A 17,177-nucleotide genomic window follows, 5' to 3' on the forward strand; every position below is an offset into this window, starting at 1 on the left:
TCTGTCTCACTAATTAGCGCCTATACTGTGCTTTCCTTCTCAAGTTGACTACCTGAGCTCGACCTTATCAGCGACAATCCGAGTTATGAATAGAATGATGCAAGAAGGGAAGAAAATCCCCAGGTAACTTGTGAGTCAACAGTCTCTGGCAGCATTTCTGGGCAATTAGAATTCTCGGAATAGGCCCATACACCATTAGGTAGAACTGCATTTCGATGTACCTTCTCTCCCCCTTGCACTCGAAATAGTACAAACATTCAAAAGGGATTTCCTTACGTTTGAAGAATTGTTTTAAAAGAAAGGACGAAATGTGGTCCGGCGTAATAAGTTGTCCTGCAACGTGTAGAGTGTCCGCTTAAGTCAAGTGGACGGGACAAATGGCGATGTCCACTGTCCGGAGTTCGGGGTGTCCGCATATATGAGGCCAATTTAACACTTGTCTTACGTAAAATAACATCGGTTCCGAGGAAAATTGTCCGTATAGCGAGATGTCCGCTGAATAAGGGTGTCCGTTAGGGCAGGTTCGACTGTATTATTTTTAGTAATTATTGCAATAATATACATCATTATTAGTAAGCTACATTTCTCGTATATCTCTAGCTTTTACAAGCATTGTTTCAAGACAAATTAAACAATAATATAAGAGGTATCCGATTAATGTTCAAGTTACCGTTTTGATTAAATTATAAGAATGAGTAATAGCCTATAGGTTTTAAACGTGTTTTCTATCGTAGAGAATAGCAAATAAAGAGGAATATGTCAGGTTGTGGCTCATGACTCCCTTATCATCGTAAAACAGGTAAGAAGCAAAATGGTGAGTGAGGGATTTACAGAGTCCTAGTCTCTACGTCTTTGCCTTCCTCATAGCAGTCGAACCTCGACCCTCTCCGTCGACCGAATGGAAGGTCTTCAACTCCACAAAGTGACTGGAAAATACGAGAAAAATGTTGTCTATCGTACGTAAGTCTTTTCGATTTCCATAAAAACTTTTCTAGAGAGTGAGTTCACCGCGCTTACACAGAATGGCTGATAAATATTTAGTATGTTCATTACTACGTGCTTTCGTGAACAGCTGTTTTCTAGAATTGAACTATGCAAAAGTCAAATCCGTTCTTTCGTGTCACGTTCATCTCAAAAACTGCATGAATTTAACGAGCGCGCAGAACCTGACTTCAAGTATTTGAGGATCTTATCCAACAAAAGATGCCAGACAGTTCGGAACGGTCCCGAGCAAAAGTGACAAATATGTAAGTATTCAAATTGCTTGCGTTTTGCATTTTATTTGTTCCCACGGGCTGAAATGGATACATCGAACTTGTTTAATTACATGTTCATAATTTTTCATGATATTCAATGAACGTTTCAAATGTTCAGTACGTTTGGTTTTCACTAAGGTTCATCTTGTAACAGTCATGACCTTACAATCCAACATTCTAGTTCACAAACGTAACTTCTTTAGTTGCTTTTTTTATGCCGCAGCTCATGTTACAAACCTACGCCCTGGAAACATTTTTACGTCATTCACAGGAAAAAGACAGTTGTTCGGGATTATACCACCTCTGGCGGTTGGTGATCTACAGTGGGGAAGGTCTTGTCCTGTGTTTCTTCTGTGCACCTGACTTACGTTAACAGAGAGCCGGGGGGTGCACGGCAAGCATGGCCTAGTGCTGCACGCAACTGTTGCTTCAGGGCAGCCCAACTGTTCAGGTTAGCATGTAATTGGCATGAATTGTTTAGTAGTTATCGTTCATTTAATTAAAGCAGACGAATGGTTTAAATATCGCATGGCGAAGTGCGTGAGGTACGAGACCTAAAGGGCCTTGAAGAAACTTTACACTAAGGTTTGTACTCACATTACAAGGAAAATAAACAAATGTTGTCAAATGTAGACTACAAGTGCCTATCATCATATGTTCAAAATGTCTTTTGTGTAAAACCAAGGCGTGTCGCACCCCCTGAGGGTGGGGGACGCAGACGAAGAATACACCCACGGTATCCCCTCCGTGTCGTAAGAGGCGACTAAAAGGGGCGACCAAGGGATGGTCGAATTAGAACCATGAGACTACTTGTAATTAGTATCACCACGCGGGGAACTCCATGGGTAGTTTTACTTGCGCCTAGTACCACTATGTTGGGTACAAAATAGGTTTGTGATCAGTAGCAACAGAGTGCGCTTCCGGCTTTTACAGTACCTGTGATTAGTACCACTATATGAGCGACACCATGGTTCTACTTTGCCTATGATTAGTACCCACTATATGAGAAACACCATGGGATAGTGCGGTTCCCTGTGGTTAGTACACTTCTGTGATGAACACCATAGGTTTGCGTTGCCTGTAAATGGCGCCGCACTCTGCGGAACACCATAGGTCTGTATTACATGTGCGAATTTAATTACCTGTGAGTATTACCATAATGTGCGGAATACCGCGAGTCTACGCTACTTTTGATTATTACTGCAACATGACAAATACCATGGTTCTACTTTCCTAGCGATAAGTACCATTATGAAGGGCCGATGACTTGGATTTTGGATCCTTTTAGACTAAAAACATGATCGATTCAGTATTGTGCTATAGAAGCAGTCCCTTGGCCAGTAATATTATTGTTTTACGTCAGTTTCCGTGAATGTGAAGCATTGCGGGTCGGATCCACTGATTGTTTTAAATTCATATCCATCCATTCATTCTTCGTCCTCACATTTGAATTCTAGTCAGTGAAGGATTTTAGACTTTTAATTTGTCATTGCATTTCGTCTCATTTAGTACCATTATGGGCCGATGACCTAGATGTTAGGCCCCTATAAACAACAAGCATCATCATCATCCAGACGAGTCGCTAATATGTTTAAGTACAGTATATATATCTTCTTAACAGAATGAATTATATAACTGACTTTCTTGCTGACATACATAACTTGACACCAAAGAAACTTTCTTACCTTAAATCTAAAACAACAGAATCCTTCAACCTTTCTCTTCTCCTTTTTCCGTCCGACTCGTTGGATGAATGGTCAGTGTACTGGCCTTCTGTTCAGACGGTCCCGGGTTCGATTCCCGGCCGGGTCGGGGATTTTAACCTTCATTGGTTAATTCTAATGGCCCGAGGGCTGGGTGTTTGTGCTGTCCCCAGCATTCCTGCAACTCACACACCACACATAACACTGTCCTCCACCACAATAACACGCAGTTACCTACACATGGCAGATGCCACCCACCCTCATCGGAGGGTCTGCCTTACAAGGGCTGCACTCGGCTAGAAATAACACACGAAATTATTATTTATTCTCCTTTTTCCTCTTCTTTACGCCAACGGCCGGAGCCGTGTTGAAACACCGGATCCCGTGAGATCTCCGAAGTTAAGTAATATTGGGCGTGGTCAGGAGTTGGGTGGGTTGCCAAGCGCTGTTGGTGGGGGGTAAGTTAATGGAGGAGCGGAAAGGAACTGGCCACCCTACCGCACGTAAACCCCGGCTCAGGAACACCTCTGCGGAGGTTCGGATCTGCCTTCGGGCAGAATAACCCTTACCTTACCTCCTCTTCTTTACGATGAGGCCCTCTAGTGACGACGTGGTAATTTCAATTCATTATTCCTTGTTTCTTTCTCTCACGTTCTTTCTAGTGTTCCCTCATCATTTCACTATGCTTTATTCTTCTCTCCTCAGACCACTATCGTTGTTTACAATTGGCTTTACGTCGCACCGACACAGATAAGTCTTATCGCGACGATGGGATAGGAAAAGGCTAGAAGTGAGAAGGAAGCGGCCGTGGCCTTAATTAAGGTATAGTCCCAGCATTTTCCTGGTGTGAAAATGGGAAACCAGGGAAAACCATCTTTAGGACAGCCGACAATGGGGTTCGAACCCAATATCTTACGAATACTGTAAACTGGCTGCACTTAAGCGACTGCAGCTATCGAGCTCGGTCCTCACACCACTTTCATTCTTTCTTCTTGGAATCTTACCGTTCTTAAAACTTTATTTTAGTAATATTTCTATAATTTCCTATTCTCTTATTATTTTTTTGTAAATATTTCCTGACCTCCTGTATCCAGTTCGTTGTTGACTTTTCCTCCTAAAGGTACTTGAATATCTATTTTGTCAATATGTTATCATTCATTCCATCCATATGTCCAAAATATAGCAAGCCTCTTTTTTTTCTTATTGTTTCTGTTATATTTTCTGATATATTTCTTTATTTTCCATTGTTCCGTTGCTTTTATTGCTCCTATTATTTTCTCATGATTCTTCTTTCTAATACCTCCAGTTTATCTAAACTATAATTGAAAACTATACATTCACATGTGCAAAGACACCACTATGTTGTAGTGCCCTACTTTAAGATTTATAGATAAACATTTCTTGTTTAAAAATTCTTTGTGTTGTCATACGCTCTTTCCGTCTTATATAATCCCCCTGTGGGTGGGGGTGGTAGAATAACACACACGGTATCCCTTGAGTCGTAAGAGGCGACTAAAAGGGTCCCAGGGGCTCTGAACTTTGGAGCGTGAGTTGACGACCACGGGGCGCTTAGGTGAGTCCTGGCATTGCTTCCCCTTACTTGTGCCAGGCTCTTCACTTTCATCTATCCTATTCGACTTCTCTTGGTCAACTCTTGTTCTTTTCCGACCCCGATGCTATTAGGATTGTGAGGGCTAGGGAGTCTTTCGTTTTCATGCTCCTTTGTGGCCCTTGTCATCCTTTGGCCGATATCTTCATTTTTCGAACTATCAAATTCCTTCCATTTTCCCCTCTGATTAGTGTTATATAGAGGATGGTTGCCTAGTTGTACTTCCTCTTAAAACAATAATCACCACCACCACCACCACCACCATCACCATCTTATATAACCTTTCTTCATGGATTTTATTACTTTTGTTGCTCTAAAGGGAAACCTTCACTAAGATTTTGAACCTTATGATATATCTGTCGGAATGTTGGAATCCGGTGTACGGCATGTGTGCTAGTTGCTGGCTTGTTAATGAAGTGGCTTCAATAACAGTCAAACATTTATTTGACCTGACGCAGGTTTGGTAGATTCAGTTTCTGTAACGATATAACTCAGTACCGACTCTAAGTGTGTCGTCAGAGCTCCATGGGACCATTATGTGCAGCTTGTTTGTTGGTGCAGAGACTATTTTCATAACATCTTCTAACGGATGCTACTGTTCGGAGATACGTATTTTAGCATAATTATGAGAAGTATCGTTAATGTATTACTGAAGTGTACTTATGGTACAGTCGGTGTCATACACGCGCCAGTTTTTATTCAGCCTGCAGGTGATACCTGGATAAAACTATTTTTAGAATGAACGCTGGAATTAAAACATGACCTTATATGGAAATGTGCACTTTCATTGGATTTGGGAGAATGGACTGGTTAATGACCTCACACTCCTTTTTCTCCTAAGCCTAGGATTGCTGACTCTGTGTTTTACAACTCGTGCTAGCCCGAATGTGGGCTTCGCTAGGGGATTACTACTCTGATCGCACGGCGCTCGGTTGAGAGCTGGACGTGTCCAGGCTAGACTGCTCCACTGAGGAGTTCTCTAGTGAATCTATTGGTTTACTTGATAATTTTCGATATTAATGATTTCTTCTAAGTTATTGTTCTGGTGTGAGGAAATTTTCAATACACTTTTCCAAATCTCAATATGTAAAACCAGGGTCCGGTTTCTTCAACTCTTTATTAACTTTTACTTTAAAAAATATGTTAACTAACATTGTTATTAATTTAACACTTCTGTTAAAAGTCCCCTGTTTCACGAACGGATTTCCAACACTTGTTACGAAACAATTGTTGTTACAGACAAATTAAGACGTTTCTGTTTCTGAACGCGTTTGGCAGTGAGCGTCTTTTATTTCTTTACATAAAGCGCTTCTAGCGGTGTGTTAATAGTACTTTGTCACACATGGCTGACATTATTATATGTTCTAATTAAAGGTGAAAGACGTAAACATGTCAAGTAAGAGACAACAAAAGCGTTATTGTGATGAATGTTAGGCAAATGCTGTTATATATTTAATTTAAAAGTATGGCAGTGTGCTTGAAGAATGAAACAACGAACTGTTATAACAAAACGTTCAATATATTCTCATATGAGTGCAATCTAAGGTTCCTACATCACCGAGAAAATGTGATAATTGATATGTCTAATATGATTTTCGGGCATTCTTTTACTGCGGGGAAAATAGTGCTGCAAAGGCAGCATGAACTATTTGCAGAATTCTACACGCTCTTGTCTTGCACTCATGAATATAGTCACCTACAATTACATGGAAAGTGTCTAAAGTATAATATCTAATAAGCAAATGCTGCACGGTAGGCACTGATAAGTTTCAATTGGTGGGAAACTCTAAACTATTTTCAATTTCTCCTAGGACCTTGTTCATTATGGCATCGGTAATTAGATATCTTTGTAGGAAACTTTCTTCACACAACTATAGAAAGTATATTTTTCTTAATATGGGTAATCATTTTTCTTCTTCAATATACAGCATAAAGCGAAATTCGCGCATTCGGGCGTCGCAGCGCGACTCCTCACATGCCAGAAAAAAAATATATCTCTCACAAAAGTTCGTCCTGCGAGTACATATCCGGGAGAAAAAGGACGTTAAAGAGCGGCAATCTGGCAACACTGTAACCACATGTAGGGTAAATACCTCTGTCAGCACGGACTAGTCGTGCTGTACAGTTGGTGCAGTGGATAGAGCTTTGGGATAGAATGCAGGAGGTCGAGGGTTCTATCCTGGCTTGAGGTGCACTTTTTATTTGCTAATTTCCATCGGACATATATACAGTAATACAGTAAGACACCGTTTCTTAGGTCACATGTATCCTACATTTACCTAATTCAGTAATGCTGAACACGCTGTAACACACCTAGTAGATGAAGTGGTGCGAATAAATTTACGCCCACGACGTGGAAAGGGCTTCTTTCAAAGCTGACCAATGAAAACGAATGTTTGTGCATTTCTAGGATCGTAGTATGTAAGTGCAAATGGTTTCTAGAGGACCCGCTGCAATCGCTGTTAACGATTAAGATGCCAGATACCAAACCACCTGGACTACATTTACGAAATAAAAAACATACTCCTCAAACCAGGATCGACCCCCTCGACCTCCTGCATGCTAACCCAAAATTCTATCCACTGCACCAACTGTACATCACGACTGTTAAATGCTGACAGAGGTAGTTACCCTACATGTGGTTACAGTGTTGCCAGATTGCCACTCTTCAACGTCCTTTTTCACCCGGATATACTCGCAGGACGAACTTTTGTGAGATACATTTTTTGTTATTGCTGGCATGTGAGGAGTCACGCTGCGACGCCCGAGTGCGTGAATTTCGCTTCACCCTCTATAAATAGTCTTCATGAAGCAGTAAAGCTTCAAACTTACGTCTTCTATATGCTACCATTTTGAAATCTTAAGAGCTGTTACGAGGTTTAACACAGGGCTGATGCCATGTTAATTTAACGCAAGTATTAACAATTTGTTCCAGTTAAAAATTCTTGATGAGGCGGCCGTTCTGTTATATTATGTGTTAAGTTTCCTTACCATCAGTGTTAACACTTAATATTCGTTGAAGAAAACCGGGCCCAGAAGTTTTAATATCTAAATTTAGTACGTAATTCCTTTTCCTGTTGACTGGTACTCGTTAGTATGGCCGCAAAGAATCGATAAGTAAATTCTAGGTTAGGGTTATGGTGCTTGTAGCCAAGGTTATTTTTATAATGTGAATTGTAAGCTTACAAAAGGAATGAAAAACGTGGGGAAGTGTTTCTAAAATCGTTCCCGACTAACAAGTTTCAGTTCCTCAGCATGTTACTTTTATGTTTGTTTTGACGAAACATGGTGAATGATGCTGTCAGATGGTGGCATTGAGTTAACCTCTCTCGTAATTTTGTCCATAGCTTGTGGAAGTCTGAAGATTTTGAAACAAAACCAATTGTAAGAGAGAAATCACCTTTTTTCGCTTTCCTGTTATTTATTGAGGTTGTCATACAATTACCCTGACATGTAATTTTTAAGTTCTGGTGTACACTGTGGCCAGCAATTGGATTAGGCATCACCAAGGACTTCCTTGTAGCGAATGGCGATATCAAAAGTTTATGCAGTACAAACTATTTCGGGCAGAATTCAGGACGGAAAACTCTGTTGCAGATGCGTAGGAGAGAAAGAAACACTGGCTCACGTTCTGGGTTCTTGCCCCTTCGGCGAAGTACTGAGAAACTAACGTCCCCACAAGATAAGATCATTGACTGCAGAAGAACTCTGCAGCAAAAACTTCCATGTACATAAAGAAGTCCGTGGTTTGTCTATGGCAGGCAGTACAAGACGAATTGACACAATCGTCTTTGAAGATAACTACAAGAAGAGCTTCATTGTCGACTGACCATCCGTTTCGACCACCATGTCGGCCAGCCTACTGAAGTCCACCTTGAAAAGCTGAACATATACGCGCCCACCATACCGTTCTACAAAAATAAATACCAGCTGAATGAAGTAGAGATTATTATTGGTCTAATGATTGGTGCTCGAGGCACAATACCTGCCAAGTTGATAGAATTCTGGAAGAAATTCGAGCTGCCTATAAACAGCATTGAAAGAATAGTTACCACCACCATACGTGGATCTGTACACATCGTGAGAACTCATTTGTTCGAACCTCCTTAAATTTAAAAAGCAATTATCGCTATATTTTTACATGATAACACATTCTGTATCCTGATACGCTTTACTTTGTCCATTGTGGCAACTCGTAATTCCGGGAAGTCGTTGATTCGTTCAATAAACATATATACATAGATGTTCAACGAGTATAAATCGTTTATTCGATATCACTGTTTCGACAGGCTATGTTCCTGGCAGGGCCCATCTCGTTTCCTCATCCCTATATCCTGAACAATTTTTCTACCTTCCCTATTGTTTTATATTAAGTGTTTTGGGTTTAAATTTACTTACTTATTTTAAATTCATTTTTTGTAATTCGTAAGAGGGTGCAGTTTGCTTTGTGGTTGATTTTAAAAAGATCTTGAAGATTTTTACGAAATTGGTTCATACAGAGTTTTTTTGCAAGTTGTCTGTTGAAGATAAGCATCGTCGTTGCTGCTAAAAAAAGCGCTACGTTATAATGTTGCGAGATAAATACTGAGCCGCAGTACATAGCGCAAGCTGCTTGTTACCCCGCTTTCTGAACCTCCCTGTGTGTAGCAGCGATGCATACCTTCCAGGCGTGCTTGTGGTTGAGCTCCTGTAGGCAGCTTTCCGGTGTTTGTGGGAAATGTTCGCAAGGATTATACAACTACCATGCGGTTTGAAATTAATATTGGAATTAAATTCTTGAAGCATTAAGATAAATACGAATGGAAGTCAGGCATGCATATATTCTTTAATTATAGCTATATTGTTCGCTCACATTCAATTAATGTGATATTTCAAAGTTAGCGAACTGAAGAACACAATGAGGTCAAACTTTTCAATATGTATTCACTCACCATTTAGACTGTTTATGACTATAATAAACATAATATATTTTAATTTATACGGACGTGCAATTTAACATTTGCTTTACGTCATATCGACACAGGTAGGTCTTACGGCGACGATAGGATAGGAAAATGCTATGATGGGATGGTGATGGTGATTTATTTATTTATTTAGCGTATGGCCCATACAATCAAATTGAGTTTAGATATAAATTATATACATATTTACATAACAAGTAAACAATGAACAAGAAAAGGCTCCCTACAACTGAATGTCAAGATTACTGATTCACTGTATTGCTTCTGGAGTTGCCATCAGGAAATCCACTTTGCTGCCCGTGTATGCCCGCGTTTCACACTCTCTGACAATATGATGTATGGGGTGATGGTAATAATTGCTTGAAGAGGAAGTACAACTGGTCAACCATCCTCAATTAACACTAATTGGAAAAGTAAAGAGGTCCAATACTTCGAAGAATGAAGGTGTCGGAAAGAAGAAAGGAAAGGCCGGGCTGAATGGCTCAGATGATTAAGGCCCTGGCTTTCCGAGCCGAAGATGACAGGTTCGATCCTGGCTCAGTCCGATGGTATTTGAAGGTGCTCAAAGAAGTCAGCCCCGTGTCGATAGCTTTTCTGTCACGTACAGGAACTTCTACGGGGGACAATTCCGGCACCTCGGGTCTTCAAAAACCGTAGAAGTAGTTAGTGGAACGAAGAAAAATATAACATTATTATTAGAATGGGAAGGGCGTGAAAATGAAGAACTTCGAAGGACTCGTAAACTTAATACCGTCAGGACCGGAAGATAACAAGAGCTGAACAACGGAGGTTGAATAGGAAAGATGAAGGCGAGGAGCCTAACATAAGTAAATGGAAGTAATATTAGACTCAGGTAGGGGTCCATGGTCGTCAACACACGCTCCAAAGATGAAAACCACTGAATCTCCTTTTACGACAGGAAGTGGATACCATGGGTGCATTCTACCGCCCTCACCCATAGGAGGAAAACGGGCTACTAGTGGGAAGGAGGCGACTGAAAAAAGGTACAGCCCCAGCATTCGCCTGGTATAAAAATAGGAAACATCGGAATGTCGCATTCAGAGATGCCGACAGCGGTGTTCAAACTCTTAATATTCCGAATGAAAGCTGGCAGCTACGCAACGCAAACCATGTAGTCACTCGCTCGGTTATCTACCTATCTACCTACCTACCATTTCATTATAAACTGTTTTGCCTTTGAACATTCTTTATGCAAGCCTCTGTCACTTAACTAAGCGCCTTAACAATATACACTGACTGACAGAGCAAATGCAACACCAAGGAGGAGTGGTCAGAACTTTATGCCAATTGCAGGGTAGACTGACGTCACTGAGGTATGCTCATGATGTGAAATGCGCCGCTGTGCTGCGCACGTAGCGAACGATAAATGGGACACGGCGTTGGCGAATGGCCCACTTCGTACCGTGATTTCTCAGCCGAGAGTCATTGTAGAACGTGTTGTCGTGTGCCACAGGACACGTGTATAGCTAAGAATGCCAGGCCGCCGTCAACGGAGGCATTTCCAGCAGACAGACGACTTTACGAGGGGTATGGTGATCGGGCTGAGAAGGGCAGGTTGGTCGCTTCGTCAAATCGCAGCCGATACCCATAGGGATGTGTCCACGGTGCAGCGCCTGTGGCGAAGATGGTTGGCGCAGGGACATGTGGCACGTGCGAGGGGTCCAGGCGCAGCCCGAGTGACGTCAGCACGCGAGGATCGGCGCATCCGCCGCCAAGCGGTGGCAGCCCCGCATGCCACGTCAACCGACATTCTTCAGCATGTACAAGACACCCTGGCTGTTCCACTATCGACCAGAACAATTTCCCGTCGATTGGTTGAAGGAGGCCTGCACTCCCGGCCTCCGCTCAGAAGACTACCATTGACTCCACAGCATAGACGTGCACGCCTGGCATGGTACCGGGCTAGAGCGACTTGGATGAGGGAATGGCGGAACGTCGTGTTCTCCGATGAGTCACGCTTCTGTTCTGTCAGTGATAGTCACCGCAGACGAGTGTGGCGTCGGCGTGGAGAAAGGTCAAATCCGGCAGTAACTGTGGAGCGCCCTACCGCTAAACAACGCGGCATCATGGTTTGGGGCGCTATTGCGTATGATTCCACGTCACCTCTAGTGCGTATTCAAGGCACGTTAAATGCCCACCGCTACGTGCAGCATGTGCTGCGGCCGGTGGCACTCCCGTACCTTCAGGGGCTGCCCAATGCTCTGTTTCAGCAGGATAATGCCCGCCCCCACACTGCTCGCATCTCCCAACAGGCTCTACGAGGTGTACAGATGCTTCCGTGGCCAGCGTACTCTCCGGATCTCTCACCAATCGAACACGTGTGGCATCTCATTGGACGCCGTTTGCAAACTCTGCCCCAGCCTCGTACGGACGACCAACTGTGGCAAATGGTTGACAGAGAATGGAGAACCATCCCTCAGGACACCATCCGCACTCTTATTGACTCTGTACCTCGACGTGTTTCTGCGTGCATCGCCGCTCACGGTGGTCCTACATCCTACTGAGTCGATGCCGTGCGCATTGTGTAACCTGCATATCGGTTTGAAATAAACATCAATTATTCGTCCGTGCCGTCTCTGTTTTTTCCCCAACTTTCATCCCTTTCGAACCACTCCTTTTTGGTGTTGCATTTGCTCTGTCAGTCAGTGTATTATATGTGTTTTTCATTAGTTATACGCCTCTTTATGTATTCAAATTTAGTATAATCACCGGTGTCTTTGTCTCATTCTACTTCTGATACCTTCGTGGATCGAGTCTATTATCCTTCTAGGTAACATACCGTCATCCAACGTTTCACATTGTCCCAACAGTGAAGATAGTTTTTCTTTTTTAAATGTACAACCACATCCTTGGAAATTACTTCTAAGTTAACCTTTATGTACTATTTTTAGAGTGTTTTTCTGCCATTGTTTCCGCTTCTTCCTCTCCCCTGTTGCCTCGTATCTCCAGCAAAAAGCATTTTTGTTATGTTAAAAGTTGCTTTACGTCACACCAAAACAGACAGGTGTTATGGCGATGACGGGATAGGAAAGGGCTAGGAGTGGGAAGGAAGCGAACGTGGCCTTAATGAAGGTACAGCCCCAGCACTTCCGTGGTGTGAAAATGGGAAACCACGGAAAACCATATTGAGAGCTGCTGACAGTGGAGTTCGAACCCGGAAGCATTAGTGCTGTTAGGATTATACAGGTAGGTTTGCTGCAACTTTTCCAAAATCTAAAGTTCTAGTTCTTCAGGCAAACAACTCAATATTGAAAACATTCTAGGAATATGAGCTATGAGTGTTAGATGATTAAAATATAGTGAAGTGTGATAATATATTCCTAAAAATTACAATCCTTTCTTTAATCATCGTTATCTGGTAGATTATATTAGTAGTTAGCCTTTTTTACCACCACGAGCGCTAATGTGAGTCAATGCATAGTTTCACTTAAGCCCTTATAACTACATTCGGTGTGGACATTTTTCAAAAACTAAACTACCTGAGGGCTTTCAACCAAAGAACACATTAGAGAAAAAAATATGTAAATTAGTTTGGCTAGGATTTGAATAAAAGGAGAAAACGAGTAAATAAACAAGGTATTTTAGACTGCCTTTGCAGAACTGCATTTAGACCGGAAGTGAATTTAAACTTTTTAGTTTGATGGAGCTATCCAAGACTAATGATTTGAAATATTTCCATGCCCTTTAGCCCTTCAACTTTCGGCACAATTGAGGAAATTGTTTAATTTTAAGTTTTTCGTAGTATGGGGCACCCTACTTTGTCTACTAAGGAAAGTCTTCGACATGAAAAACTAATCGGTCAATGACGAGAATAGCAGCTAGTGATAATATTATTTTATTACCGACCCTTAGGGATTTGTAGAAAAAATCTAGGTCACAGTCAATAATATACTCAGTTTTTCACTGACATGTTTACTCAAAAGGCACAAAATCTGGGTCATTATTATAATAATGGCAAGCTAACTTAATAAAATATGTATTCCCGCATGAATGCATCTCGTGAATCTAAAAGTAATATAATTAAACAAATAATGTTTGTATGTTAGGAGTTCCTTAACGAACCGGATATCAACAATATGAAGTTGTCCTATTTGAACATCCTCCACTGACACCATCCCCATCTGGCATCCAACAGATTAATTTGTAAACTGAGAAGCAGCAGTTTAACAGATGAACCTCAAACGTCTACTATTTATGAGAGAGATGAAACTAGATGAAGAGTGCTAAGATTTTTTCGTTAAACAAATGGAAAATTGCTCTGTTTTTGACATGTTCTGAAGATATCCTCTGTAAACATACCAGACTTACTCGTAGATATATTCTTCTGAAGTAAAAACAGGAAAAAGTATTTCGTTTAACCTCCTCAGTACGTACGTAGCATCTAGTCTACATGAGGTTTTGTGTACTTACAATAATACAATATTATAAAATACAATAATGGTAGGAAAATCAACTGGGCCCTGATGTAGTGTTAAGTGCTACACGTCATAAAATAAACTAACAAGACATACTCATTTCCTTTGGTGAATATTTTTAAGTTACTTTAGCCAAATGTAAAGTTTTGAATTCAAAAGGAAATTCGGGACTTAACAGCTTCGCCTCCCTTCTATTACCAACTCAAAATATATTTATCTCAGTCATTATTGGAAGTAAGACATTAAATATAATTTACTCAGTTTTCCACTGACGAGTTGGCGCAAGAGGTATAAGATCTGGGTTATTATTCTATTATTCTAATGTCAAGCTACATTATTAAATTCTGTTCATTCCCATTTGAATGTCTCTCGTGAAACTGGAAGTAATACATTATAAGTAAGCAGGTATTTTTTGGGCAATTTACTACTCTTTGTTCTATATACCTACCAATCTGTCTGCTTGTTCCGTCATCAGCCCTGTAGTTCGTTGGATCCTCAAACAAAAGCAATTAGCTATATATGCCAGGGAAACAAGTATAATGGACAGGACGATAGTTGACGTTATTTTCCATTGCTTTCCTCACTGAGGTAGACTGTGCTATGACAGCATCATTAGCAGTATGAGCGACATCTTTTTTCAATTTACTTTACGACGCACCGACACAGATAGGTCTTATGGCGACGATGGAATAGCAAAGGCCTAGGAGTGGGAAGGGGGCTGCCGTGCTCTTAATTAAGGTACCGCCGGGCTGAGTGGCTCAGACGGTTAAAGCGCTGGCCTTCTAACCGCAACTTGGCAGGTTCGATCCTGGCTCAGTCCGGTGGTATTTGAAGGTGCTCAAATACGACAGCCTCGTGTCGGTAAATTTACTGGCACATAAAAAGAACTCCTGCGGGACTAAATTCCGGCACCTCAGCGTCTCCGAAGACCGTAAAAGTAGTCAGCAGGACGTAAAGCAAATAACATTATTATTAAGTAAGGTACCTGGTGTGAAAATGGGAATCCACAGAAAACCATAGTCAGGGCTGCCGACAGTGGGGTTCTAACCCACTATCCCCCGGTGCAAGCTCACAGCTGTGCATCCCTAACCGCACGGCCAACTATCCTGAATGTAACCATTTAGACCACTTCTGAGTAGCTTCTGCACTGTTACAGCCCTAAATGGAATCTAAAATTCAATAGGAGTTACGTTATCCTGCAACATCTGCAGAAATACTCATGCAGTGGTTTGGCATCCACGAACCCCAAACTTGATAGTTGAAATGCAAAGTACGGGGGCTGAAAAATTAGTAGTGGCAACAGATGCGTATACAGAATGTTAGGGGTATACGTGCAGATATTAGGCTAGTCGGCAAAGAAAAATACATCTCACAATATATGCTAATGTATTTTTTACCTAGTGCTATTAATTTGCCCATAACTGAGCCAAATATTTCAGGACCTAATGTGCTTTCAACGGCCGTAGCACGATATGCCGGTTACGTCATTCTGTCCACGCGTAGTGGAAGTACAGTAGCAGAGTATACGGCTTGTTGAACCTGTTTCTTATCGCAGGCCAACACATGTTGTTGTGCAATTCTCCTAAAGGCTTGGCAAGTAGGAGAGGATGACTCACGTGCCAGGCCACTTGCTGTACTCGAAAACCGGTCTAGGGTACTCTGTGTGAAATGTACACAGAATCTTTACAGTGACCTCGAAGATACGTACCAGCACATACATGCGAATCAAGTATTGTGTTTATAAGACGTCAATGACATTACTCAGTGATCCAAGCTGACAAAATGAAAGGAAATAGTTAAAAATAAATGAAAAATGAGCGCAACATTTCTGTGCTGTTATTGCGACAGTCTACGATGATTTTCTGACAATATACAATGCGAGATGTCTATGCTTATTCATAAACGTTTCAGGTCAATGAAAGGAGGGTGGACACTGAAAGAAAAGGCTGTAAGTATTCAGTCATATTGTTATTAATGAGGCAGATTTCAAAAACCGTAGTTGCAACCATGCGTGAACATTGCTCGAAGGAAAAGTAGCTACTGTGGCATTTTTTTGCTAGTTGCTTTAAGTCGCACCGACATAGATAGGTCTTATGGCGAAGATGGGACAGGAAAGGGATAGGAGTGGGAAGGAAGCGGCCGTGGCCTTAATTAAGGTACAGCTCCAACATTTTCCTGGTGTGAAAATGGGAAACCACGGAAAACCATCTTCAGGGCCGCCTACAGTGGGGTTCAAACCTGCTATGTTCCGAATACTGGATACTGGCCGCAGTTAAGCGACTGCAGCTATCGAGCTCGGTCTACTGTGGAATTGCCGCCGGGCATTTCTAATAAAAGACTTATTCTTCTTTTTCCTAATCTGTTTACCCTCCAGGGTTGGTTTTCCCTCGGACTCAGCGAGGGATCCCACCTCTACCGCCTCAAGGCAGTGTCCTGGAGCGTGAGACATTGGGTCGGGGGATACAACTGGGGAGAATGACCAATACCTTGCCCAGGCGGCCTCACCTTCTATGCTGAACAGGGGCCTTGCGGGGGCCTTGCGGGGGAATGGGGAGATTGGAAGGGATAGACAAGGAAGAGGGAAGGAAGCGGCCGTGGCCTTAAGTTAGGTACCATCCCGGCATTTGCCTGGAGAAGTGGGAAACTACGGGAAACCACTTTCAGGATGGCTGAGGTGGGAATCGAACCACCTCTACTCATTTGACCTCCCGAGGCTTAGTGGACCCCGTTCCAGCCCTCGTACCACTTTTCAAATTTCGGAGCTGGGAATGGAACACGGACCTCCGAGGGGTGGCAGCTAATCACACTAACCACTATACCACAGAGGTGGACAGAAGGCTAATTACTGGACAGTAAGTGCCGATAGGTAATGCAACGGACCCGTTTAATTAAAACTTCCGTAATAATAATGTTACGACTACTACTACTACTACTACTACTACTACTATTACTACTACTAATACTACTAATATCTTTACGTTCCACTAACTAATTTTCACGGTTTTTGGAGACGCTGAAGTGCCAGAATTTTGTACCGCAGTACTTTTTTAAATGCAAGTAAATCCACAGACACGAGACTGGCGTATTTCAGCACCTTCAAATACCACCGAACTGAGCCGCCATCGAACCTGCCAAGGTGGGATCAGAAGACCAGCGCTCTATCGTCCGAGCTACGCAGACCGGCATTGGAGCTTAAAGCAAGTTGATCGTGC

The sequence above is a fragment of the Anabrus simplex genome, chromosome 5 (assembly GCF_040414725.1).
Source record: "Anabrus simplex isolate iqAnaSimp1 chromosome 5, ASM4041472v1, whole genome shotgun sequence".
Lineage (NCBI taxonomy): Eukaryota > Metazoa > Arthropoda > Insecta > Orthoptera > Tettigoniidae > Anabrus > Anabrus simplex.